At 37.6% G+C, this 25,919-nt stretch overlaps 1 long non-coding RNA gene and 1 pseudogene across 2 annotated transcripts in view; both read left to right on the top strand.

The window, feature by feature from the left end:
• The window catches only part of LOC139041812 (uncharacterized), an 81,111-nt gene that overhangs the window by 33,169 nt on the left and 22,023 nt on the right, over window positions 1-25,919 (top strand). Inside the window, exon 1 of one of the 2 annotated variants that reach the window (XR_011497776.1) lies at window positions 8,289-8,355. The exons of the other annotated variant lie outside the window; for it this stretch is intronic. This is a non-coding gene — a long non-coding RNA (uncharacterized lncRNA). Of the gene's footprint in view, window positions 1-8,288; window positions 8,356-25,919 lie in introns of those variants that run through there. 2 annotated transcript variants of the gene reach the window in all.
• LOC106844432 (CDGSH iron-sulfur domain-containing protein 1 pseudogene) lies at window positions 5,947-6,591 on the top strand (annotated as a pseudogene).

Below are 25,919 nucleotides of genomic sequence, written 5' to 3'. Positions count from 1 at the left end.
AATTTTATAAGCTTATTTTCCAGTAACACAGTTAGGAAGAAACATATGAAACCTATATCAGTGCACATGGACACTTGCGTGTGTGAGAGAGAAAGAGAAACACAGTCAAGTAAATCTGAATCAAATTGAATGACACATGTTTAATAATAATCATGTAATAAAATGATCTCAGGGGAAATTATTTTTTAAAGCAGAATGTATGTTAGATCATGAATGAGGTCCTTCAGTCCCAGATAAAATAATATTAGCTAATATTTTTGAGTACTTATAGAGTGTCAGGTACTGTTCTGATTGCTTTTATGAATTAAATCAACATTTTAGGAGATAATTCTGGAAAATTCTTCCATTTACTGATGAAGAATCTAAGGTACAGATCAGTTAAGTAACCTGATCAAAGTCATAGAGCCAGTGAACACATGGCAGAGTTGGGATTCCATCCCCACATACTGGTGCCAGGGCTCATTTTCTTCTCGACTAGAATTTTAGCTGTTATAACTTCTCCTGCCCAGAGTCCATTCCTCCTCGTGTTTCTGGGAACAGCCTTTTGATTTAGCTTTGGGCACCATCACAGACCCACTAAAGAAAAACTCAGTATAACTATCAAGTTTCTAGACCTCTCTTTACAAAAAGAGATGTACCTGACCTGAGAGCTATACAACTCTTTCTCCCCTGATTTTTATCTTGATTGGAGAGCCATAAAGACTGAAAATAATTGGAGTTCATTCACCCTGAGGGTGGTTCCCTAAGAGACTCTATTAGTCCCAGCTTTTAAAGTCTGGAGAGTCTCTGATTTTTGGCCCTCCAAAGTCTGGTTCTTCATCATTTCCTTCAACACTCTGAGGTTATGGAATAAGAAATAAGGCCATGGATGATGATGCTACAGGCTATGCACTGCGCAACTATAGCGAGTACCAGGCTCAAGCAAAGACAGCCTTGTCCCTTACATCCTATCCACACACTCCTTTTTGTCTAAATTAGACATGATCAGTATCTATTACTTGTGATTAAGGAATCCTAATCCATCTTCCAGGGTACAATGGCTATTATAGACTGAATTATGCTCCCCCCAAATCCATAGTCCCAAGCCCTAACCCCTAATGTGACTGAATTAACCCCTAATGTGGCCTTTAGGGAGGTAACCTCGCTTAAGGTTAAATGAGGTCATAAAGAAGGGACCCTAATCTGATAGGTCTAGTGTCTTTATAAGAAGAGAAAGAGACATCAGAGAGTGCTCTCTCTCTCTGCATGCACACGTGGATAGGCCATATGAGGACAAAGTAAGAAGGTGACTGTCTACAAGCCATAAGGAGATACTTCACCAGAGATCAACCCTGCCGGCACCTTGATCTCTAACTTCCAGCCTCCAGAACTGTAAAAAATAAATTCCTGTTGTTTAAGCCCCCCAGTCTGCGGTGTTTTTTTATAGCAGCCCAAGCAGACTAATACAACAGCCTTGAGGTCTTCCAGGTTTGGGATGATGAGCTGTGTCTCCTGTGCTGGCTCTCCAGGGGCTAATATCTACCATGGAAGGTTATTTTGCTTATTCCTCCCAGAGTGTGTCACTGTGTGCTAAGCAATCAGGAGTCAGTGGTGAACAAAGTAGACCCAATTCCTGCCCTCATAGAGGTGAATTAAAGTATGGAATGTTGGGGCCAGCCCAGTGGTGTAGTGGTTAAGTTTACAGACTCCACTTCAGTGGCCCAGGGTTCATGGGTTTGGGATCCCAAGTGCCAACTCATACACTGCTCGTCAAGCCATACTGTGGCAGCATCCTACACACAAAAAAATAGAGAAAGATTGGCACAGATGTTAGCTCAGGGACAATCTTCCTCTCAAAAAAATGAATAAATAAAAGAAATAAGGTATGTAACGTTATTCTCACACACAGCTCCTTTACTTCCTTAAGATTTCTGCTAAAATGTTAACTTAGCTGAGGTCTTCCTTGACCACCTACCCAAAGAAGCAATCTCCTGACTATGAGCTTTACCCATCCTGCCTTGGTATTTTCCTTCGATAACATTGACTGCCAGTTGATGTATTATATGTTCATCTCTTGATGTGCTCATCTTCTGTTTCCACTCGAACGCAATCTCTGTGAGTCCATGGGCATGTTTTTCTTCACTGCTGCACCTGTTTCAGTTAGACACTGTTGCGCATCTTAAGACAATATATTTCTATTAACTTGAATTAGGGAGTGAATAAATGAGGTACATAGCAAAGTGAAACCCAGTTAATATCAGTTCAAAATTTCTTTAACTTCTCTCTGTTCTTTCTCACTGTGTGAATTGCTTCTCTCTTCCATGATGTTTCTTTTCAGCACCATTTGTCTCCTCCCTTTTCACTCTCTACTTGCCTCTCTTTCTTTTTTTTATCTTCAAACGTGATTCCTCTGCTCACTGCCATTCCTATCTCCCTCCTCTTTTTGCTACCATCTCAATAACTGATCATAAGATAATGTATAAAGCATGTTTCAAATTACTTGATTAAGTGGATATTCATTCTTGTTAATTAAAAAGCTGATGAAGTCATTTAGTTAAAATTATATCTGTAAGGCAAGTTATATTTGATCTCCATCCTAATGGATTAGTGAACCATAAATTAAAAATAATGTTCCCTTGGTCCTATAACAACCTTAGTGCTTCACACTGGAGGCTGTGATAGTCCCACTAATATAATTTTTTTTTAAGTTAGACTTAGTTGTCAATATCAAAAATTGTTTAAGGTCATACTTGGGAAACTCTCAGAGCCTGGATTTCTGGCTCTTCCTGAGGAATCACATCCTGAATAGGCCCCATTGCTGACTGAGTGCCAGCTGTCCCGTGTGATCTACAGCCCTCCCCTCCTCTTCACCCGACTCTCCTGATTGATTCCCTGCATCTGACCACATTCGTCCATTTGCATCTCATGGTTGGCCCCTGGAGGTGTGTGACATCATAACCCTGAACTATGCAAAGACATATTTTTATAGGATATACAATGACTACTTAAAAAAAGCTACTGCACTGTGTTAAACCTTCCTAGATTATTTTAAGAGGGATTTTAAATTGGAATCCATGTGGCACAGTATTATAATTAATTCCCTGTCAAATTTGTGGTTTTACTTATCACCCACCACCTTTCCTGTCCTCTAAATGGCTACAGCAAGGGTAAAAATCCCTCACTAAGACATCAGTGCTTCTTCAGGATCTGAGTCTAGAGTTATCCCTCCTCAAAAAGGGCTTTCATCCAACATCTCAATCTTACGGCTAATTCTGCTCTTCCTTTCCGTCCCAAGTTCCAAGAGCTAGGATCTCGCATTGTTTCTGGTGCCAGAACCACAGCTTGCAGCACCGTTTAAGTAACAAGCCTTTCTCTTCCTGGCCTTCTGCCTCTGCAATAGTTCCAAGATTGATGTCCCACCTGCTCTCACCAATTCTTGTAGGAACTAATTTCTTGCCTCTTAACCAATATACATGCATTTTATATTCTCTTTCTTGATGGAAATTTAGGAATACTTAGTCCTCTATGTTCCTTAACAAGTTGAGAAATAGACACTTAGTGCCAGATGAAAGCAAAGTGCATCAGTCCTATTTCTTGTAAAGTTGAATTGGAGACTGTGACTATGGTCTCATTGAGAAGGAAGCTTCTTTCTCTCCCAAAAGCTAGATCTTGAGACATTTGTCCAGAAAGTAAGCATATAGAGGTTACCTTTATACGTGAAAGAGCCACATAGCTTCATAAAAAACATAATGTCTTAAAGGATGGATAGTTCCAGAAAGAAAGGAGGGTAGACAAACAGATAGATCTCCAAGTAGACCTTTAGAGGGTCCAGTTTGCTACCTGTGTCAGAGAGATAAAAGCCTTCCTTAGTGATTGGAATAGCAGAAGAGAGATAAGCACAGGCCCACTTTCATTATTTATTTTTTTAATGGAGTGATACCACTCAGGGTTAATGTGACTGTATATATCAGGCTTTCCCCATGTTCAAGTGGCATGTTATTCCTCTTTGTAGACAGATGAGCTAAGGAACAGGTGTTAGAGAATGTCCAATACTACTCTCGCTTGGGTAACAGAGATCAATTAAAACCAGTAACATAAGGATAGGATGGTTTTTCCTCTGACATCAATAAAAAGTATGTGTATATTCTGTGTTCATTTTACAGGTGAGAAAACTACGACTTAGGGATTTTCAGTAAATTTCAAGAGAGTGTATGCCTAATAAGCAGAAATACAGAACTTGGATTTGGCCTCTACTCCTTGTTGACTGACAACTCTGAATAGAAACACCTGCCTGCCTAGCATTCCATCTTTACTACTGAGGATGGAACCAAGCTTCCTACCTTATCCTACCCTGGAGGTCTAGTCTGTAGGTTCTTCCTTATCTCCCAGTTTGTTCACAATGACAACTGAGTCCCAGTTCTGGCTATTTCAATGGACTAATGTGCATTGGAACAACATGGGGCATTAGAGAGAAAAATGAGAGGAATAACACTAATGTTTTTGTTTAATTTCTAGAATCCAGAGTGAGAATAATATTCATTGCTCAAATTAATTAAATGTTTGTTTCGGGGAGTGGCCTCATGCAGAGAGACTGGGCTGTACTTTCATAACAAGAGAAGCAGATGCACTGGTACAGAGAAATAAATTCTTTTGTTCATTCAGAGCAAAGACATATTTGTAAATGATAAAAGATTTGATTTATTTCACTACTTGAGAAAATACTCCACAGAAAGCAGCCACTTGTAATCTGTAAGCAAAACTGCCCTGTGGCTTTTGGATAGATTAATGATGGATTTACACTCTAAGTAATAACGTACTGAGGTTAAGTTTAGAAGATACATTTTAAAGCTAGATGTAAATCCTCTGAGTGATTTTGGTCCATTTTGTTTACAGCTGTTATCCCTGCAATTAGAATATTGGATAATGCATTTTAGATACTTAAATATTTGTTGAATGAATGAGTAAAATTTTGGAAGACTATTAGGACATAGGGCCTTGGGGCATAAGTAATTCACTAGAGTATGCAGTATTGTGATTGGATATTACTGTTCAGAATTTATTTCATTTTTGTTGTACTACACTCAGACCTGAGCACATCTCTGGATTAGCTGAAGGTGGCCATTACCCTCCAACGAATTTGAGCCCCTTGGAGACATCCTCTTTCCATTCACTTTAGATACCCATTTCCCTTATTTTCCTTCCTTTAGTTTTCCCTTTACAGTTCCAGAATCTAAAAGGTGCTTTGAAGAAAGCCTCTCTAATTAATGTCATGTTGCATACACATCCTGATTTTTTACGTTTTTGTTAGGGATAAATATATAAATTCAAAATAAAAGAAAAAAAAGAAAGCAATACCCCTGATTGAATTTCAGGTAAGTGACAGTAAGTATGGAATGTACTGGTGGAGCCACCAGATACTTGCTGGCCTCTCTGCCACTGCCCTGCAAGCAGACGCTTACTCAATCTGCATATTGCATTAGTCTTGGGACTGAGTTTGTGATCACTCAGACACACTTATTAATGTTATGTTTAAATATTTGGGGCTATTTAGGGCGTCTTTCTGGACAAGAAGTGCTACTCAACTCAAAATTATAATGTTCTGGTCTTAAAGGAATATTTATTAATTACAGGTTTATTAAGGTTCAAGGGAGAACCTTGAGAAAGAAGAGAGTCATCAAGATGTCATTTTTTAATAATAAATCCATCTAAGAAGATGGAAAGATTCATCACACTGAGGTAGCAGAGGGGATCATACAAAGACTCAAGCCACAGAGCAGAAGGAACAGAAATTGATTATGTATCTAATTTAACGAAGTGTCCATGAATCTAACTCCTGCAGAGATTTATAAACGCTAGTGCATAACCTGGGAAAATATGAGTCATTGCTTTAAATGTAGTCAGCCTGGTATTCACTCACTGAAGGAGGGAAATTAAAAGTTTATGAAGAGACACACGTGCTCTCGGCGCCTGCGCCGTAGCAGCCTGGAGTAAGTGCCCTTAGGCCGCCTCTCGCACCTTTACTCCTGCTGTCCGTGCGAGCCCGTTTGTGGTCTGTGTCCCGTGCACACGCCTGGCAAGCGACGGCGCCATGAGTCTGACTTCCAGCGTAAAAGTTGAATGGATCGCAGCAGTTACCTTTGCTGCGGGCACAGCTGTGATTGGTTATCTAGCTTACAAAAGATTTTATGGTAAAGATCATTGCAACAAATCAATGGTCAACCCTCACATCCAGAAAGACAACCCCAAGGTAGTACATGCTTTTGACATGGAGGATTTGGGAGATAAAGCTGTGTACTGCCATCGTTGGAGGTCCAAAAAGTTCCCATTCTGTGATGGATCTCACACAAAACACAATGAAGAGACTGGAGACAACGTGGGACCTCTGATCATTAAGAAAAAAGACACTCAAATGGACAGTTCTGATGCTGCAAACCAACTTGTGATGTTACCTGATTGTTTAATTAGAATGACTACCACTTCTGTCTAATTCACCTCCCTTGAATTCTTGATATGGTGTGTTGCAAACTGCAGCTTTCATATTCATGGCATCTGCCTTACTTGTTGAACCATCGTGGTGCACATTTGTTTAAACAAAAAGAAAGGAAAAAGTAAAAACCAAAAAAAAAAAAGTTTATGAAGAAATAATGGAAATGACGCTATGCTCTTTATGGTCGCTGACTTACTCTGCTGTCAGACTCTGTGCCATTTCTAAATTGCCAAAATAGAGAGTTTGGAAACATGTGACTATTCTCCCTGACAAATTTCATTTTCTATGTAAGACTTCAATTCCTTTAAGTCAATAGTCAATGAATCTACTCCTTTCTTACCTTCTATGATACAAATTATAGCATCAGACATAGAGGAGTTGCTCAATAAATATGAACTTGTAGAAAGAATCAACAACCTTTTCCCATCCCTCCATTTTTTCTCTATTTAATTTTACATTTGAATATCAACTCTGCTAGAACTAGTAAAACAAAAATTAAAAGTCCTCTTAGGATTCCGTTTAAAATTTTTCACTAATGTCCCATATTCAGTTCTTCTGATTATACCAAGATTATATCTGAAGATTCCTGCATCAAAGGCATGGAACAGAACTGACACTTTTTTATTATTGAAGGTCTATTTGGAGGAAGGAAAGAGAGAAAATGGTCTGTTCAGGGCTGATGTTCTGCTGCGCAGTTAGTGGACGTTTCTGAGTCCCATGCTTTGGGCCGAGGGACTGAAGGGAGAGCTCTGTAATGACCTTCCCGATGGGCCCCGTCTCCAAGTTAGATATAACTCTGGTGCGGCCTCAGAAACGTCTTCCTGATGTCTTATAGGTCTCAGTCCACCTCAGATGGAGGCCTTAAGAGGGTGCCCTCTCAGGGGCTGGGCGGGTCCGGAGGAAGCAGCTAGCCACCTCCACCCTCCAGCTCCTCCAGAAAGAACTCCTCGCATTAGCTCTGGGGCTTGCTCACACGACATTTTATGGTGACCAGTTCCTAGACTTATCTCAAACAGGTGGACATTAACAAGACTCGATAAGGGAATGAGGAAAGAAAAAGTGACAAGTGACAAGAAATTAGGGGAATTCGGAAGTTTCCCACTCATTTCAGAACTATTAAGGGGCAGGAGGCAGTGGGGTTTACTGGGAAAGGGTGCAAGGTCTGGAGTAAGACCACTTAGGTTAGCTTAAGGCCACTTATTAGCCTCAGCATCTTTGGGCAAGTTAGTTAAGCCTCATCTCCCCTAGAAGAACCCTTACTTCAAAAAGTAGGCATTGTGACCTTTAAGTGAGATAATACATGCGAAGTCCAGCATGTAGTAAGTGCTTGTATTAGTGTTCTCATTGTTTTGCTTTTTATGAAGACCAGCCTAACCAATGACTGCTCAGTAAATTCTCACCCACCCAGACATAATTCTTGCAATTTCTAATAAACATATCTTTTAATTACCAAAAAAGTTGAAGTTTTCTGATCTCCCACATAGCCCAAAATATGATTTTCGTTGTGTTCATGGAAAATATACCTGGCACAAGATGCATCTACAATCTCGTGGGTGCTTCTCATTGTTACATAAAACCTGAACAAAGGGGAAGTGTGAACAATGCTACAGATCCTGTGCCTGTTCTTCCCCCTCAGAGACTTTCAGAGTCTTCAAAACAGTATTTGGTAAGCCAGAGCACAGCCTGCAGTTTCTCATTTTCCTGGAGGAATGACAAAGTTCTATGCGTTTAATTGTTCCTTAAGACATTACCTTTTCTGGTGGGAGGGTGAAAACAAAGATAGTGTGTGAGCCGTGCTGCCCCCTCATTCAGCAGCACAGCACTGGGAGAAAGCAAGTGGCCTGGAATGCTTCGCAGGCTCTGCACCACTGACGCTCCTGAAGGACAGGGTATGTCTAGAGGCCTATCTGTTAACAAGATCTGAGAGAACGTCACTTTCCTCTGGTTGTATTTAAAGTTACAAAGCGTGGAAAGAATATTGGCTTTCCAAAATGCAGCAGAGAACATTCTGTTTCTTACTTGTCCTAAAGTTTGATTTGGTTGTGTTGCAAAAAGAAAAAAGAAAGAAGCAAATCTATTTGGGGGATGGAATGTTTGCTTTCCATGTTTTTAAACTCACTGAGAGTTCTGTAGTTATCCTTACACAGTCTCGTGCTCTGTGTGTCTCCTGCTGTCTTCTGACTGTCATCTCGCCAATTCTCCCAGCCTTCAGAGAATAAATTTGCAAAACGTTGTTTATTTTTTCACCTCCCTGTTTTTTCTCATGCTGCTCACCCTATCTGTAATTCCCTCTCCATTTTTCTCCATCTATCCATTCTTCAAAGATCTAAGTCCTTCCCAAATATACCCTAAACATCTTAATCCCGACTGAGCTCTTCCTCTGTAAACTGACATCTCTCATTTCACACCTACTGTGTACTACCTTAAGGGCAGGTCTGAGATTGTTTTGCAATGCTATTGAATTTTCCATACAGAGCGATTTTGTTTTCCAATCCAGATGGTGCCACCCTGCCTTAGACAAGCAAATTTCTAAGCATTTCTTGCCTTTGAAACAGATGATTATTAGTTGATTTAGTCTGAGACTAGTTTTAATAAACTGCATTTTTACTGTTTACTTGGCAATAGGTCCAGAGCGATTGGAAACACACTCTGATTTGTTGCTTGATTAGCTTCCACAGTGTTCAAGTAAAAGCTGACGTCCCCTGGAACCATGGCATCTATGGGGAGGCTGCCAAATCACTTTTTGCTTCATCTTTGGTCCTGCATTGATTTATAGGCTCAAAGCACAGATTTGTATCTTCTTCCAATAAAGATGTTATATTTACCCTAAAATTTATAAAGGGATATTAGCAAATCAGAAGGAATCATGAATGTCGAGTTAATTACCTATTGGGCTTTTATAGTAAAAATAAAATTGAGACTGTAAGTTTTCAACTAATGTAACTAGTCATTGGTCTGAAAAAGAGTGGTCTGTGTTAGTGTGTCTCAAAATAGTTCTTGCTAACAGTATTTTCTTTGGATATATAGGTAAGTCATATATAGGAACTGGCAGTGCCCCCGAGGAGACTCCTTCTCACCTCAACACCAGGAGTGAACACTGTATAGTCCAAGCAACCCCTCTCTCTATGTTCACCTCCCTCCCCAAAGAAAACCCTCACAGCCTAACCATCCCTAACCTCCTGGAGCCAGTAGGTCTAATCTCATGCCCTTAATTCCTGTTTATGTCAGTATTCAGAATACGATGGACTCCCAGACCATCTCTTCTCTCCTAGGGATTCTCCTGCCAATGCAGTTTGATGGACAGTGAGGCCACAGTTCAGTCACTCTCCCTGCCCCTTCTCTCCTTTATTTTTCTCCATAGCATTTATCACTAGATGAAATACTATATTGTTACTAATTATCTGTCTCCCTTGACTTAAATATTAGCTTTATGAGGGCAGGTGTTTGTGTGTGTGTGTGTGTGTGTTTCCATATCTCCAGTGTTTAGAATGTGCCAGCACATAGTAGACATTGAATAGATATTTGTTGAATGAATGGATGCACGCGTGCATGAAAATTTCCCTGGAGAATTCGTCTACCAGTGAGGTCAGGGCTCTGCAGGAGCCAGCCTTGCTGGGTGATTCCTGAAGCCCTTCTCCTCAGCTTCAGCTGCTTGTTTGCAGCTGCTACCACTCGGCTATTTCTTAAAATGTCTGTGAATGTTTCAAAAGCCAGCCCAATATTTACACTCTTTAGCCAAGTCTCACTTCAAGGGCTCCATGGTAAGAAATAATCCAAGAGAAGGACAAACCTTAATGCCAATCAATGCTGACTGCATTCTTTTTGAAAATAACAAGCCATACATTCATTCATTCATCTGTTTATCCAACCATTCCACTATTCAACAAATTTTCATCCATCACATGTTATGGGCTGGAAAATGTGTTAGGTTCTGGGACAACAATGGTGAGCAAGGCCAGGACAGTCCTCATCCTCATGGAGAGTTTACAGTCTAGTGGAAATTATCTAAATTTCCAGCACTGATACAATGACTCTGTAGATTGGAGAAGATTACTTGTAGCATATTTTGTATTCTTGTGACAAAAGAATTATGTATTTTCATATTACTTACTATCCCTGTCCCTCTCTCTAGCTCTACCTCATCTCTAACCCAGAACATTTTCTCATTGTATTTCTATGCCTGAAATGCCTTATATTTACCCCTTACCTACTGAGTAATGTTCTTTTTCTCCTTTTCCACGATAAACTACTATCTGTATATCCCTATCATAAATTTACCACATTGTCTAGTAATTATTTGCTTGTTAGTCTTCTCCCATTCAGTACAATCTACTTAAAGTAAAATATATGTCTTATTAATTATTGAATCTCTAACACTGAAGACACCCTCTTGACACATGGGACAATGTACGTATGTTAACCAATGCAAGACTAAGTGAATAAATGATGAATAATAGCTCCTTTCTCAAAAATGAGCTGTCTATAGGTGTGTGGTTTTATTTCTGGGCTCTCAATTCTGTTCCATTGATCTGTGTGTCTGTTTTTCTGCCACTACCATGCTGTTTTGATTATTACAAGTTTATAGTATACTTTGAAATCAGGGAGTGTGATGTCTCCAGCTTTGTTCTTTTTTCTCCGCATTGCTTTGGTTATTCAGGGTCTTTTATTGTCCCATATAAATTTTAGGATACTTTGTTCTATTTCTGTGAAAAGTGTTTTTGGGAGTTTGGTAGGGATTGCATTGAATCTGTAGATTGCTTTACGTAGTATGTATATCTTAACTATGTTAATTCTTCCAGTCCATGAACATGGAATATTTTTCAATTTCTTTGTGTCTTCTTTGATTTCTTTCAACAATGTTTTATAGTTTTCAGTGTCCAGACTTTCACCTCCTTGGTTAAGTTTATTCCTAGGTATTTTATTCTTTTTGTTGCAATTGTAAATGGGATTGTATTCTTGATTTCTCTGTCTGCTATTTCATTGTTAGTGTATAGAAACACAAATGACTTTTGTGTGTTGATTTTGTACCCTGCAACTTTACTGTGTTTATGATTTCTAATAGTTTTTTTGTGGATTGTTTAGGGTTTTCTATATATAAAATCATTTCATCTTCAAATAGTGACAGTTTTACATCTTCCTTTCCAATTTGGATCCGTTTTATTTCATTTTCTTGCCTAATTGCTCTGGCTAGGACTTTCAATACTATGTTGAACAAGAGTGGTGAAAGTGGGCATCTTTGTGTTGTTCCTTTTCTTAGAGGGATAGCTTTCAGTTTTTCACTGTTGATTATCTGGAGAAAGGAAAGTATCTTCAATAAATGGTGTCGGGAAAACTGAAGAACCACATGCAAAAGAATGAAAGTAGACCACTATCTTACACCATATACAAAAGTTAACTTTAAATGGACTAAAGACTTGAATGTAAGACCTGAAACCATAAAACACCTAGAATAAAACATAAGCAGTACACTCTATATCATAGGTTTTAACAGTATCTTTTTTAATATATCTCCTTGTCCAAGTGAAACAAACAAACAAAATAAACAAATGGGGCTACGTCACACTACAAAGCTTCTGCATGGCAAAATAAACCATCAATAAAATGAAAAGACAGCCTACCAATTGGAAGAAGATATTTGCAAATCGTATATCCAATAAGGGGTTAATATTCAAAAATATATAAAGAACTCACACAACTCAACAACAACAAAACAAAAAACTCAATTAACAAGTGGGCAGAGGATCTGAAGAGACATTTTTCCAAAGAAGGTATACAGATGGCCAAAAAGAAAATGAAAAGATGTTCAACATTAATTTTTAGGGAAATGCAAATCAAAACTGCAATGAGATATCATCTCACACACGTCAGAATGGCCATTACTAAAAAGACAGGAAGCAAGTGTTGGAGGGGATGTGGAGAAAAGGGAACCCTCATACACTGCTAGTGGGAATGCAAACCAGTGCAACCACTATGGAAAACAGTATGGATATTTCTCAAAAAATTAAAAACAAAACTACCATATGATCCATCTATTCCACTTCTGGGTATTTATCCAAAAAACACAAAATCACTCATTCAAAAAGATATATGTGCCACTATGTTTATTGCAGCATTATTCACAATAGTCAAGACTTGGAGACAACCTAAGTGCCCAGTGATGGATGAATGGATAAAGAAGATGTTTATATTTCCAATTGTTGCATAAGCATTATTCTTTTCTTTTTGTTTAAATCAGGATACAAATAAGTTATATACATTGAAATTCATTAATATAATCCTTAATTTCCCTCTATATTATAGGTCTCTTCTTCTGTAACTTTTTCCCTTGCAATCTATTGTTAAAGACACCTCATCCTTTGTTCTGTAGAGTTTTGCAAAGTCTAGATTTTGCTGACTGCATTCCTATGGTTTCATAAGGCATGCCCTTCTGTCCTTTGTATTTCTTGCAAATTGGTGGTTGGATCTAAGGAAGTAACAGGATTTAGGTTCAACATTAGTAGCAAAACTTTTTCATCATTGGTGGTTTGATCTTCCATAATGAAACCAATAATGTCTTATTGTCTCCCTTTTCGTGATGTCAGCAACTCTTGATGCTCAGTTTCTACATTAATTCATTTATTAATGGTTGTAAAAAAGTGACATTCTAAAACTAGCTTTTTCCATTTATTACCTGAAATATTTCTATAAAAAGAAATTTTCCTCCATTTGCTCTTTGTTTACCAAGTGGTCCAACGAGTAGAGGAAAGTCAGGATAAATGCTAAATTCATTTCCTTTACTTACCATTTTTTAAACAATAAGTTAGTTCACTAACATCCATCAACAATAAACTTTTCTTTCCCTTGTTTTGGTATCATAATGAACTAATAAGTTTAAACATATTTTCAATACATTGCGATTATTATTATTATTCAAAGTGTCCCAACTTGGGCCAGTGTGGAACTCTTCAAACTGCCTTTGAGCCTTTTCCACAGGGCCCCAGTAGACTGTAATGGATTCCTTGTTGTTTGGTAGAAGCAAGTGCTTCTAGCATATTTTATGTCTCAGTGCTGGAATTAGCTCTTATTCCAAAGAATCCTTGTTCCTTTTAGTGGGATTGATGTTCGGAAAACCTCCTCCACACACTAGGGGTGCTCGTTGCTACTAGCTCATTACAATTTCCAGGCCTCTTCAGTAGACAGAAGAAGGAAATTGAATGTTTGTTTTTTAAAGATAAAACACTAAAGAATAAATATTGATAACTTCAATTAAAATGTACATTATAGAGTTTTTACTTAATTTCTTCTATTTTACATCTGTTTCTCCTTTCTCCCACGAGAGTCTTGACAACCACTCTGGAATGATAGAATTTGAATATCACAAACTCATTTACTTTATCTCATACTACATACACTGCTTTGTCAGAATAACAATGCCAGTGCTACCAGCAATAACATAATTGAAACAAGTAATTTTTTTATACTTCTCTTTTGTCTTCAGGGTATGTCCCTCTAGAGATGACTTACCAAATTACTCTGTTGTAAAGTCATTTGGAAAAGATGTTTTCTGGGTGATTATGTTACTAACCAGAGAAATATTTGGGTTGATTTGTTTCATTTTATATTTTTGGGAATGTGTTTTCAAATTTAATTTTGTTTTATATGTATCCATAAATGTTTTTAGAGTCAATTATAAAAAAATAATAAATAATCAATGAAGCATAGCTACTACCCATGTCCCTTCTAATTTATTCCCTGAATTCTTCTATAGATAACTGTTAAAACATATGTTATGGCTTATCCTTTAACTTTTTTAATATAGCATATATCTCTATATATACATATATGCATTTTTGTCCTTTCTTAAACAGATATTGTATAGGTAGTCTCTCCTCTTTCTCTCGGTTTTCTGTTTGTTTGCTTTCTCTAGTCGTTCTTCCTTTTTCTAAAGAAGGATTATATTTTTGTTTCAATGGCTACCTTTAGGGTAATACCCTTATAACACTCTTAACTACCCCTTTTCAGTTATTATCTATTGATTAACATTGATGATCAATATTAAAAACTAACTAGGAGCCTTATTTTTCCCCTTGTACCTACTATCATTTTATATGTGATTCTTTGGTTTGGGGCTTTCTTCTTCTGGCTGCTGTCTGTTCTTATTGAGGGATTCAAGGAGGTTAAAGAGCTATGCAGCTTTCTCTCTGTCTTCCCACTTAGTACAATAATGTGTAACTTATTTTGCTATCTTCAGTGAAGGACATTGTTGGAAATTTACTGTACGAATAAAGAAATCAAATTTATGATTTGATTTTCTCCCTTGTAGCATTTCCAATTCAAAGGGAACCAATTTATAAAAATGTTATAATCAGAATAAAAAGGGAAATAACTTGTGATTCGTTTTTGAGGAAGATTGTAGATTCCTCTTTTTGAGGAAGATTAACCCTGAGCTAACATCTGTGCCTATCTTCCGCTATTTTATATGTGGGATGCCTCCCACAGCATGGCTTGATAAGCGGTGCATAGGTCCACACCCAGGATCCAAACTGGAGAACCCTGGGCCACCAAAGCAAAGTATGTGAACTTAACCGGTTGGCGACCTGGCCGCCCCAGCTTGTAGATTCTTGATGGTCACATAGTAAATGTTCATCAGATTGAGTGTTTAACATTACAAATTTCCAGGTAATTACGTTCTCTTAAATGTTAAAGTGCTCTAATAGTTTCATACCTTTGATATTTGTCAAATGTAGCCCAGGTTATTTTGCCTTTGTTCCTTCATTTTTAAAAAAGTTAATCCCATAATTAACAAAAACTAATTATAAAGCACTTTATAACTCATGAGAGCTGGAGACATACTGAATAATAACTGTGAACTCTGTACACCTTTTATAATTTGTAAAATTTTATGTTAGATAAAACAATTACCCTAAAAACTGATGGATGGCTGCACTGTGATGAGCTCAGTAAGGGTGTGTTAGGTTGAGGGGTCTCTGAAGGGGAAAGTATAAGAGGGATATAAGCTGATTGCAGTGGGGACAGAGCCTGTGTATTTTCCAATCAAGTCCCGTCAGTAATCAAGCACATCTTTTGCTTTGGGTGACCCTTCTCCAGCTTCTCCTCTCAGCATTTGTACGGTAGAAGAGACACACACACAAGTTCTCCCCCTGCTTCTGTTGAATTCTGGCATTGTGTTTGTGCTCTGGCCTGAGTCGCAATCATTTTGATGCGGGGTCGGTGAGCCGAGGAGTCGAAAGAAAGATTTCTTAGACTCTCAAGATCTGGCAGTAGTGCTCTTTTATTTAGAGAATAGTGTGGAATAGCATGGGGACAGGACCCATGGGCAGTCAGAGCTTCTGCTGCTGCCACTTCTGCTGCCCCCGCTGGCATGGGGACAGAGCCCATGGGCAGGCAGAGCCGCTGCTGCTGCCCCCGCTGGCATGGGGACAGGACCCATGGGCAGGCAGAGCTGGTGCGTGGGGACAGGACCCACGGGCAGTCAGAGCTCCTGCTGCTGCCCCAGTTGAGGGTTAGAGCTAAATTTAAGGCATAGGTATGTGAGTTATCTCTTTACAAGACAAAGAATATGTAAAAAAGTTAAAATGGTAGATAAGAATCAAACCGGATTGAGTAAATGGCAGAAGTCACCGCTTGAATTTTATCCTCGGCTAAAGACAAAGGAGGATTTGTGGGGGGGAGGGTCAGTTACATGAGGTTGCCAGACAGTAACCAACTTAAGTTCTTGCCTCTGGCATTGACCAAGAGCTTCTAGAGATAAGACCATCCCCCCTTCTTCCTGGCACAGAGAGGGAGGCATCTTCACAGATAGAGGTTTCCCTTAGAAATGTAAATGTTTCCCAACAAAGGGGCAAACAAATTCCACTCCTTGGAGCCTGAATCTCATCTGTAGTTTTAAAACTAACCAGCCTAAAAATCCTCATCATAAGCCATTTTAAAATTAAGCACCCTAAAAATCCTCACCAATTTGATTCCAGGAATGTGATTCCCTTATTAGGAAAACTAAAAAGAGGAAATCAGACTTCTGATGGCAAATACACAAAATGAATCCTGTGATACTCTTTTAAAATAAGAGAGAATTCTCTTGACTGTTTAGTACTAACACAAATAGCAGGTAACAGAGAGTCAAAGATACCTGTAAAGGCAAAGAATATAAATTTTTCCTTGTGGAGTTTACCATGCATGCTGTTGGAAGAGTGTCTTGTGCTATATACATGAGGCACCAATTAGGAGAATGTGTATGCAATAAAAGTTTGCCTCTCCCTCTGTCTTTGTCTTATAAGGTTGAGCAGGAGATGAAGAAATACCATCTTGGATGACATTTTCTGTCACACTTCATTGTTTGCACTCACAATTTTGTCCCTACACCCTTCCCAAAATGCTACCAAAGAAACTTTTTGGCTGTTGCAGCTCAAATGGCAGATTACTTGCACCTTGAATGTGAGTCCTGTGATGCTTCATTTCTGAATGGAAATTTGCGTTGCGAGTGTCCTCGTCTGCCACCAAGAAGGAGCCAGCCTCTCCATGACTCCTGCACTCCTGGGCCACACCAGAAGGGGAGGGGTTAGAGCCTTTGGGTCTTATCTGAGCCTTAGCAGTAAGCCTGGGCTTCTTGCCTCCCTCCTGCTGAACTGGTTAACAGCAGGAATTTCCCAGACAATGCACTCTGTGCTTTTTGGTGATAATTTCTCTCTCATAAAGGCTGACATAATGACAGTGCCACCTACTCACAGTGCAGTGATAATGAAGGTGATGTTTCCAGAGAACGACATACTCTGCAGCTAGCAAGTTCAGCAGAGGCAGAGAATAGCGGCACTATCTCAAAGCCGGCTGATGCATGCTGATAAAACCACCCAAATACCATTGACTTGCTCCTGGGCATACACTTGGGAGACTTGAGTGGTTATTTCTCACCTCCTCTCACACCGCAGCCATTGTCTGCCCTCCCCTCCTCCTGACTTGATTTCACCTGACAACCACAGCTTATTGCTTCAGCCACATTGGCCTTCTTTTGTTGACTTCATTGCACCAAGCTCCCTTCCTACATCAGTCTTCTCAGACTTTCCTCTTCGCTTGGAATTCTCTGCCCCAGATTTGCCACTAGATTTTCCCATGAACACCTTCTCTGGTCGGTCAATTCTTACAGAGGCTTTCTCTCTGGATCTAACATAGCCCTATTCACTCCCTAGCACACCATCTTATAGTACTTCTTCAAATCATCTTAAATGATACTGCTTATTTATTGGTTTAATTATTTTGTGAGCTGAGCCCTCCTCTGCCCAACACAAACATAATATGTGCTTCATTAAAGGAAAGTCTGTCTAACTTGTGCACTGCTGTGTCTGCAGTGCCTAGACTAGTATGCACTCAGTAAATATTTGTTGAATAAATGATCACTCCATATTTTCTGCCTTTTGGTGCAGATGGAGCTCTGAAAAGATAGTTTAAAATCAATAGCATATGATTTTTCTTGACTATAACTCTTACAGCAAGTATCAAATGGCTATGCAAAATATGAATGCACTCCTGTGAAAGTCAAAATTCTGATAAAGGCCCAAAGACACATTAATGATCCCTGGAGGAATCCATATGGATGATGTGGTTCACATTAAATGACTCGTATCAATTGGCCAAATGGTATTGATGACATAGTCTCCACCCCTCCATTGTGAGCTAGAAAAGAGTATAAATGTTTTCGTGGTGTTAGTAAATTTGTGTTCTTATATTGGGTGATTTTGAATTGTTGATTTTACTTTTTGGTATATAACTTACGTGTATATATGTTTATGTCCTTCGGTATATTTCAAAGTAAAGGAGATCAGAGTAACACAGTGATGGTTTGTTAAATATAGATTAAAAAGACTCATTACCTGCCTTAAATGGCTTTCAGTTTAATACAGCAGTAGAGCCCTGAGGAGGAGGAAACCTTGGGACAATCCTCTCCTGGCTTCCTCAGATTTAATTCCCTCTATTCTATGACTTCCTAGAGTTAATCATACACTGTTGGATAAAATGGTAGGAGCATCTAGAGTCCCCTCCTCAATCTGTAAAGGGTTTTATTATGTTGATGTAAATGTTGGTCTAAATTTTGAAATAGCATAATTGAGTTATTGGCTGGAGTAATTTGGACAAGTGAACCGAATAACCAACTAGTTACACCAAAATGACTGGCAGAGATCTCAGTTGCACTCAGCCTTATAAAAAATTGTACATCTTCAGGTTCTTCTTCTTTGTGGCTCTATATAACTATGTAACAGTCCCAATTTTGCAGCCATGACAACTACTGTCACTCTTGGTAACCACAGTCAGAAAGGGTGACTGGAATTAGCTGATTTAGCATCGTATTGGAACCAAAGGCTGATGGGCTGAGCTCTGATATTCCCTCCTCTCCATCTGTATGTACTATCACCTGAAAATGTGGGAGAAGCCCTCCAGCCAAGACCCACTGTCTTCTTCTGGCCCATGTGTTTTGGGGAAATGGCAATAAAGTCAGGGTATTTTTCTTAAAAATGTGAGTACTTATTTTGTCCTTTGTCATTAGAAACAGATGAAAGTTCAGAAGAAGATTAGACACAAATATGCAACCAGATCTATGACCTGGTCATAACTGATAGACATAATTGTACCCTAAATTTTCTTGCTTACCATCTAAAATGTCTGTTTGGATAACCCAATTCCACAATTTATTGAGAATAAGACTGCCATAGAACTTTAAAGGACTATATAATAGTCTGACTCATAATTTTGGAAAGTGTGAAATTTACCTTTTAAATATTAATTTTTCCCATCCCAGATGTTTAGTGAATTCAATTAGGGCAAACTCTTTGTCAAGAATTGTGACCTGGCAATTAACACAGTATCTAAACTTCAAACACTTTTCAGGCCAAGAAATTTTCCAGAGTGTTGTTCCAAATCATGATGTCATAATTCCAGTGAGGCTATCTACTTAATAATGTTATTTTATCAATGTTGTTTAAGATGGAAAAAGTATTCAAAACTTCTACCACAAGGCAATAAATAGAACTTCTTATTGCTACTTCAGATTTAAAACTGGGTTGAGTTACTAGTTCCAAGTTGAGGAGATCTCTTAAAGCCACATAAAAATTAGTGATTATTGTTAGAACTGTATAGTTTAGTGAAATAACTTGTAGAAAATATAAAGATTTGCATTCCCATAAATGAAAAATAAAATAGAAGATCTCTGAGAATTTCCAGCTTTGAATCTATGTCTATATACAATCTTTTCACGTGAAAAATTAAGACTTTTGCATTTGCTCTGAATTTAGTCATTGAGAAATGTAATAAAACATTATTAGTCTAGGTAGAGGCATCCATTTGCCTTTAGGACTTAGGATCAAATAAGTTTCCATGTCAATAATTGTGCCTGAACTGTTGGACCGTGATTATCTATACCTTGCTACAGCACATTGATCCCATTGGTTAATGTGAGGAAAATCTATGATTTTCCTGATTGATTCTATTCCAGCAGCAGAGAGGGGATGGAAAGGAGAGAGCCTGAGGCACAGATTGATTGGGTCTATGAATAGGGAAGGTGAATTTAACCAGAGAAGTAAAACCATCAGTGGGAGAAATCCTTGGAGTGGGCATAACCTAGGCAGACAAAATGATTGATGATACAGGATGACACAAATACTGTTTGTTAATTTCAAGATTTAGTCTTGTGTTTTCTCTGAGAATAATTTCTCACCCTCTTCTCAGATCACTATGATCTGGTATGAAGTCTTTGAAGATATCAAGTGAACAAAGAGATTAAATATCATTGGTCTTATATTATGAGTTATTAAGAGTGTCTATTTTATTTTGCATTGTTCTCCAGATGAGGAGGCAGATTTGTTTTTACTTGATACAAGTTGAATCTCTAATGCCTAGTATAGTGCCAGGCATCTGTAGGCACTGAGTAGATATTTGCTAAATAAATTCATAAATGACTGCCATCCTTAGGGTATGGTTTTGGGGTCCTAGTGAAAAGTACATTTAACTTGAAACTCTGCAAGATTCCTAGGAATGTTGTTTTGGGGTGTGGGGATGTCAATTTAGCCCAGGGTGGGTTAAGGGAAACAGGTCCATCTGTCTTAAATGAGGTAATCTCTTTCAGGATACCTAAGAAGATCTCCGAAAAAATGTTATAATTTTACAATCAGAAAAATATAAAACTGCTGCTACTTTGGAAATAAAAAATACTTTGAAAAAATAAAAAAAACGTTTAAGGGAAATCTGTAATTAAGAATGAGTGGTTTAAAATCGACAGTCTATTCACTGAGTTTGTAGCTTTTGGTATGGATGCCTTTATCATAAGCCAGTGTGTGCATGACATACCATAGTCGTAGAGTGACAAAGGAAACTTTCAAACTGAGATAAGCCAAAAAGACAGGTTGACTCTGTGTAGTTCTAGTCCCCAACATAAATTAAACTTTGATACTTTCCTGAAAGTTACTGACTGACTTCCAAAACAAATAATCTTATCCCTGCCTTTCATAGTGCTGATGTCTAAATATAAGAAAACCTTTGCAAATATAATATACATTTGAAGAAAATTGCTAATTTTCTGTCATAAATTGAGTAACTGTAAGGGAATCTTTGTTATCTTATAAGGTTCTTTGTTTCTAAATTTTCTTTTTCTTTTCCTTCTTCTTTTTTTGTTAATTGGAGATCAACTTTTAAAGCCTGGACTCCCTGGAAAAACTTCTTTCCAAGTTTTTGCTTTTCTAAACAACTGTATCTCTCCAATACTTCCTTCACAAGTAAAAAGTAATGATAATAAATAAAATAATTCAAATATACTAAAATGTTTTCTGAGAATGTTGTACTGTAGGACAACATCTATGTCTAACATGTCTTAGAAAAGACAGATGGTTCATCCTAACGCAGGACTTTAGTGAAGCTTGGTTGTAGTATTTCCTTATAAAAGTGATAAATTAATAGTCAGTAGAATAAAAGCAAGATAGCATTTATAATAGTATGAAAAGCCTTATTAAAGGGCATAAAATCAGGATAACTGGACAGATACAGCATTATCGTTGCTGGGCTCATTCAGTAGTACAGAGATGTCCACTCTTACGTGAAACTATAAAGCAATCTCAAGCAAAATCCTGAATAGATAATTTAGAAACCTGACCAAGACATTCTAAAATTTGTATGGAAAGATAATGAACAACAAATAGATAAGTCACTTAAAAAAACCCAAAGAGTGAGGAATTATCCAACTAGACAAAACAAAATCTACTTAAAAATGTATGGCAATAACACAGAATAAATTAGTGTAGGAACAGAAAAATAGGAAAGTGCAGCAGAATAGTGATCTCAGAAAGACAACTAAAAAAATATTGGAAATGATCAAGGGTAAAACTAGTGCTACAACAAATGAGCGAAGACTGGGAAAGCTGGCTTCCATGTGAAGACAGCTAAAGTGAAGGCCTTACCTTGTACTATGTGGAAGAACTTTAAATGGAAAGAGTAAAAGTATAAAGCCAACGGAAGAAAATTTATGAGAATATCTTCATAAATTAAGAGTGAGGAGAGATTTCTTTTTAAAGATCTAAAAATCAAAAATCATAAGTTGAAAAACTGATTTGTTGAAATTAAATAAAAGCTTCATGTCAAAAAAGGACTGCATAGACAAAATTAATAGATAGATGATTGTCTAGGAAAAGATATTCATATTTTTTTAAAACCAAAAGGGGATTTATATATTTATTTTACAGTGGAGTCGTGGAGTCCTTCAAAAACCAAGGAAAAATAAGGAAGGATACCTAATGAAAAATGGTCTAAAAGTAAGAAGATTTTAGTAGGCAATTCACAGATGGGGAAACTTATAGATAAGAAGTATATGACGATGCTAAAACTCAGTAGTAAATTTGAGGAATTCAAATTGAAATGAGATAACATGCACATCCATCAGAATAATAAAAATTAGAACATAAGCAATAACAATTATTGACAATAACTTTTTTAGGAAAGAGAATTATCATGCTCAGCTTGTGAAAATGTGAATTGGTATAAATCACGTTGTTTTTGGAAATTGATTCTTTGGAATACTGTCCAGTAATATTTAACAGAATTAAGAATGCATATAATCTGTCCCCATGTGTAGCACCCCAGCACCACAATTAGTTAAATCCATTAATTCACGTACAGGTTTTAAGAAACATAAAGATATTTTCTCTGATTGTATTCAGGGAGGTAGAGAGCTGGAGGCAAACTAGATGTTCTTCACTTGAGGAAAGGACAAGTAAAAAGTGGCCTTTGCATACAATAGTAAGCTCTGCAACACACCAACACGCTAAAGGTGCACGCAATAGCATGAGTAGATTTCTAGTAATAAGTGAAAAAAGAAACAACGAGATTTATAGAATAATACCATTCAAAATAAACAGTGCTACTTATTATATAAAGATATATGTATATTTAAGGAAATAAGCTACTAGATATGTTCTTATGAAATACAGAGGGGAGTAAGGATTAGTAATGAGAGTGGGAAAATAATATAAAGTAAAACAATATAGGAAAAGTTGCATGGACTGGTGATGAGAACATGCTGTGAAATGAGAGTATAATCATCACAACCCTCTGTATCTGGATGCCACACCCTCCCCCATCACAGATTCTCTGTCAACTCTACTTCCTGAAGGTGAAAATGAAAGTAGCACTCTCTCTCTCTTTCTCTCTCCTCTCTCTCATCATGAAGAAAAATGAATTTTGACCAATCTTCTACAAACACTGTGTATTCTCTCATTGTCTAGTCCCAAGAAATAACTAAGTAACGGGGCTTCCTAGCACAAGCCTGGGCTCTTGTAGTTCACCTGAACTGATGTGAGGGGGCCCATTGAAAGAATGAATTTCTGGAGTTCAGCTAAGAGTGGCTTTAATTCTCTCCCTGAATGCAACAATTTTATTGCTCATTTCCATTTCTGTGATAAAGGATGAACAAGCCATTATACTGACCTCTCTCAGCCAACATCAGTATTATCATTTTCATACGACCTCAGGATGACAAAGTCTGTATGGTTTTGTTTTCATTGACCACAGGCCAGGCTCTTTTTGGCAGAAAACTCATGATTCTTACTACTTTACATTAAAAATAGAAGCCCTGCATAACTCTGCTAACCATCCAAGATCCATGTGGGCTTTTTGAACTTGTACTTGCCACAGTACTCAATTACATATTCATCTATCTTTCATTAATGTGGAATTAAATGTAAGGCCATTTTTACATAGGAACTGTCTTGAAAGAATTAACTATTTCTAATCTCCATTCATGTCATCAATTGTTTCTAATTGACCTATTTTGAGAACCAGATATGAGTATCCAATTAACCTTAATAGGAGATAGCTGTCCTTAATTAGAAGTGCCAGGCTCTGCTCTGAATTCCAGTAAAGAAAAAGAAAACTCTCCTCACTTGTCTTCTATGTCTCAATGCAAATGCATGCCTATACTTTTTTCTGTTAACAAAAAAGAAAAAAACGGGGATTTGAAAATAAGAGATAACCAAAGAGATCCCAGGAAATTTAGTGCAATATAAGTCCTGGTTTCTTTCTCGTGACCTTATAAGTTAGAGGAATGGTTATTTGATTAAGCTTGATCTTCTAGACAAGTAATGATTTGGATCCAAGCTCCGTGACCAGCTAGATGTATTTCCTTGAAAAAGAAATGGGCAACTTTCTGAGTCTGAGTTTCCTTAATCATAAACTAAACACAATTTTTTTCAGGTTTGTTTGAAAGATTAAATGAGATAATGCATAAAATATCTACCATATATAACAAACAATAAGTGTATACACTGTAATAAACAGTATGACATTTAAAATTATTTTTCCTCTTATTTTCTTTAGTGTCTCAATGTGTATATTAGTTTGTCACTTTTGTTTGTTTGTTTGTTTTGTTTTTATTGGGGAAGATTCGTCCTGAGCTAACAGCTGTGCCAATCCTCCTCTATTTTGTATGCAGGTCGCCACACAGTATGGCCACCGACGAATGGCGTAAGTCCAGGCCCAGTAACTGAACCTGGGCTGCTGAAGTGGAGCACGCTGAACTTAACCACTAGGCTACAGGGCCGGCCCAGTTTGCCACTTTTAAGAGTTTATGGCATATGCAAAAGGGTAAAGGAAATAAGAAGTGTTAATGGCAATTTTTGAAAGATGACACCTTAATAACAGAATATTTGCAAATTTTGCTCTTTTTGGCAAGTCATTATTTAAAGAAACAGTAATAGCATCCAATCTGCATAAATGGGATCCTAAAAGACTCCTTTCAATTTCCTTCATCTTTAGTTGCTGATTTGTACCACTTGTTTAAGATCGCACTATAATGACAATATCTCAGAACTTACCTCAACCAGCTTGTAAATAGTTTCCTTTATCCTAGTGATTTTTTTTAAGAGCATGAAATTATTGCCACTGAACTTTGATTCTTTTTAAAATAACCGTTATCTGAAAATAAGGTATTTGTTATTGAAGTAGAAAAATATTTGTATCATGCAAGAACCATTTGTAAATATTAAGTAAAATGAAACATACTATAGAAGGTAAGTAACAAAGCCAACATTTGCACACTTACAAATAAATATACATTGGGAAATGATTTTCAATAAAAATGTGCATGTGAATATTTACAATTTGCAGAAATCTGCTATTGCATTATATATAAATTAATTGCCATAATAATGATTCATCTGAAATGAATAACATTAGGAAAACTGTTTTGCTTGCTGGATATCAAGGGGATGTTTTCATTTAATGAGCTTCCTGGTAGGGGGCAAGACTTCTTAATAGTTTTTGGCTGATGATGTGACCATTTACATCTTCCATATCAAAGTACATTGAAAAAGGTACATTTTCCCTTATCACTTTCACTTAATCCCCTGTACAAGAGATTTATTTCATTGTATTCTATTCCATTAGAGATCTAGGAATCCGTCATTAAAATATAGGCACCCCTGGGACTAACCAGTAATTATCCATTAACATCAAAGCATGGGTCATGGCTTTATTTGCATTCCTCTAACTGGGCCCTGCAGGCCATGTAGAGAAACAATTGTCCATGGATCTCTTACATTTTTACATGTCTTGAAAGTGAAGGCACTGATTGCTGTTTGTTCTGGATAATCTTTTCAAGGATGTTTCTATAGTAAACAGCCTTGGAAGATAGAGACAGTGTCTCCTTCCAAAGCAGAGATGTTGCTTTCTGTCCATTATAATAAAGATTGTGAGTTCCATCAGAGCAAAGGTAAGATTGGTTTCATTGCAGCCCAGTGTAAAATATTGGAATTTATTAAGCTTGGGGTTTCTCACAAGAAGCCCACTGTGTCCACAGCATCCACCTAGGCTGCTACATATCAACTCCACGTGACTTGAGGGTGAAAAGGAACTGATGTGACCATTAAGCTCATGCTGCTTGCTGTGCTGCGAATGACAAAGTCTTTTGTCTCTGATCTGTAGTCTCACA

The sequence above is a fragment of the Equus asinus genome, chromosome 24 (genome assembly GCF_041296235.1).
Source record: "Equus asinus isolate D_3611 breed Donkey chromosome 24, EquAss-T2T_v2, whole genome shotgun sequence".
Lineage (NCBI taxonomy): Eukaryota > Metazoa > Chordata > Mammalia > Perissodactyla > Equidae > Equus > Equus asinus.
The sequence above is the reverse complement of the archived record's forward strand: the minus strand, read 5'-3'. Positions and strand labels throughout refer to the sequence as shown.